The 3,264-nt window shown below is 31.3% G+C and overlaps 1 non-coding gene across 1 annotated transcript; it reads right to left on the minus strand.

Moving 5' to 3' along the window:
- Positions 1 to 2,039: 2,039 nt before the first annotated feature.
- On the minus strand, positions 2,040 to 2,158 carry LOC133827159 (5S ribosomal RNA). Its single transcript, XR_009889858.1, has one exon. It is a non-coding gene; the product is annotated as a 5S ribosomal RNA (ribosomal RNA).
- Positions 2,159 to 3,264: the final 1,106 nt, after the last annotated feature.

The following is a 3,264-nucleotide window of genomic DNA, read 5'->3' on the forward strand; positions in this document are numbered from 1 at the left end:
ATGTTGCAAATAATCTTATGTTATGATTATGATAACAATGCACTATTATGCTTATATTGCAAGAATCTTATGCGTATAATTATGACTTATGTTTACAATGGTTGCTATAGGAAAAGCATGTTATGAATTTATAAGATATGTCGCTTATGTTGTATGTTATGTATGTACTTCCTTATTGAAATTTTAGCGCATTCCCCTTACTTTTCCCACTTGTATGTAGAAAATAGATAGACTTGATTTGGCGTGCACGGTGAGCTAAGTCAGTATTTTCATAAGTATGTATGTATGATGCGGGGAGCCAATGAACGAGGTAACGATCTGAAACGGCGTAGTGCTTGTTAGTGACCACGGTATTAACTCCCCCCCCCCCCCCAAGGAAAACGAAATAATTGAGTTTTTAAAGAATAAAAAAAATAGTAACTTCTGAGCCGCTCCTTATTCTTGACCACAGTAGTAACTCCCTAAGAAAAACGAAATAAGTGAATTTTTAAAGAATAAAAAAAAAGAATGTTTAGGGGTGCAACACGAGGTTTTGTGTAATATTGTTTATTTTTATGAGCATGTTGTACTATGATTCTTGTCTTGATGATTTGGATAGGAGCATGATTAGGATTTTGTAATTTTTTTTAAATATTGATGAATTTATGCTATGCTATGAAAATACATGATTTTATGATAATATTTAAATGGAGAATTAAGTGTCCCATTCTTTATAGAGTTTTTGGCCCATATGTATATAAAAAAAATTGATTTTCTTGAGTTATTTACCAAATTATTATCATAATTTGTTACTTTGAGTTTTGGCCAATATTTTGTAAAACAATGTGTCACATTTTGTGTATTTCGACCTAGTACAGAAATTTTAACAAGAAAATATTTTGGTAACTTTTCAAGAATGATTCGTAACATTAGGTGTTACATATGACATGAAACTTTGTTGATAATTTATGGAAATAAAAGTGGTACATTTCTTTTGTGAAATTCTTTAGTTTCAGCATAGGCACTTAGAAAGTATACAAGTTCACGCAAACTTTTGTGATATGCTTGTGTGAGTATGAATTGTGATTGAGACCAAAGTGTACTTGCTATGTTTAGGATTTTGAGGAAGTGGTCCCGTGCTGTTTGGATTTTGTACTTGGACCTAAGGTAAGGAAGTTAGTTAGATTTTTGTATTGTGTATGAATGGGCTCTAGTTATGATGATATGTATAAAGCCAAATTCTGGTATTTGTTTATGAATAAAATCTAGTTATGATGATATGTATGGATTTGTTTGTGTTTGATTAACCTAGTGCTGCAGCATTATTAAAGACAGACATGCCAAGATTGTGGCCAAGAGGGTGCCAATAAAATCATAGCCAAGAGAGTGCTAGGTGAATTATGTCCAAGAGGGTCCAAGAAAATCATGACCAAGAGAGTGCCATGTGAATTATGGGCAAGTGGGTTCCATGGAAGTGACCAAGATGGTGTCACCAATGTTTTTATATTGTGTGTTTATGAATCTTATGCTAAGTTGCTTATGTGTATGTTGCAAATAATCTTATGTTATGATTATGATAACAATGCACTATTATGCTTATATTGCAAGAATCTTATGCGTATAATTATGACTTATGTTGACAATAGTTGCTATAGGAACATGTTATGAATTTATAAGATATGTCGCTTATGTTGTATGTTATGTATGTACTTCCTTATTGAACTTTTAGCTCATTCCCCTTACTTTTCCCACTTGCAGGTAGAAAATAGATAGACTTGTTTTGGCGCGCACGGTGAGCTGAGTCAGTTTTTTCATAAGTATGTATGTATGCTGCGGGGAGCCAATGAACAAGGAAACGATCCGAAACGATGTAGTTCTTGTTAGTGACCACGGTATTAACCCCCCCCCCCCCCCACCCCAAGGAAAACGAAATAATTGAGTTTTTAAAGAATAAAAAAAATAGTAACTTCTGAGTCGCTCCTTATTCTTGACCACAGTAGTAACTCCCTAAGAAAAACGAAATAAGTGAATTTTTAAAGAATAAAAAAAAAGAATTTTTAGGGGTGCAACACGAGGACTTCCCAGGAGATCACCTATCCTAGTACTACTCTCGCCCAAGCATGCTTAACTGCGGAGTTCTGATGGGATCCGGTGCATTAGTGCTGGTATGATCGCACCCGAAATGTTTGGTATGCAATATTCATTTATAGCGAACCTGTGTCATCCCTTTTCTCCCTCCTCCCTCGAATTAAATAGGAACTTCTTATTCGTTGCTTGTTAGTGACCACGGTATTAACCCCCCAAGGAAAACAAAATAAATGAGTTTTTAAAAGAATAAAAAAAAAATAGTAACTTCTGAGCCGCTTTGACCACAGTAGTAACGCCCCAAGAAAAACGAAATAAGTGAATTTTTAAAGAATAAAAAAAAAATTTAGGGATGCAACATGAGGACTTCCCAGGAGGAGAGTCTTTCTTATGTTAATTTATCAGTGGGATGTATTTAGTTATTTTTAAGACTGCATCAAACTCTCTTTTGTTTTGAACATTGGATCCAAACTCTGCATGTATTTCCAATAATGCCTGACTGTGCTTTCGGACAAAGTTATGAAATCTTTTGAACTATTATTAAAACTAGTATTTTAATAAGGATAGACAATTAAGGGCGTTATCATTGCAAGATGTGACGAATTACATTTATGTGACAAATCACATTTTGTCACATTATTTAATATAACATTATATTAATTAAAATAATATGACATGATATATATTTAAAAAATTAAGTTTACCACATAAAGTTTTTTTTTTACGTCACAACCACATGTTAAAACTGAAAAATTCTAATCAATAATGAAAATAGGTTGCCATGCATAACACTTTTCTTCTTCAGCACGAATTTTCTCATCATGAACAAATAAATCTCAAAGAAAATAATAATAATGTGAGAACATGTGCTTTCATTAAACATCATTTCAAATTTTAATTAAAAATAAAAATAATAAATAGAGTAGTGAGAATTGTGTGATATGTTATATATAATGTAAAATTTATTTACATAAAAAGAATAACTGAAAAGTCGTAAGAAACGCGTAAAAAATGAATAAATAATTAAAATTAAATTAAATAATTACTATTACAAAAGTATACAACTTAATTATAAAAAAAAACTAAGACTTATTTGTTAAATTATACATTTACATGATAATCTAAAAGTTATATTTAAAAAATAAATAAAAAAGAAAGTCATAGAAACATTAATAAATATAAATTCTCGTTTAAAAAGCT

Source organism: Humulus lupulus, chromosome 3 (genome assembly GCF_963169125.1).
Source record: "Humulus lupulus chromosome 3, drHumLupu1.1, whole genome shotgun sequence".
Classification (NCBI taxonomy): Eukaryota; Viridiplantae; Streptophyta; class Magnoliopsida; order Rosales; family Cannabaceae; genus Humulus; species Humulus lupulus.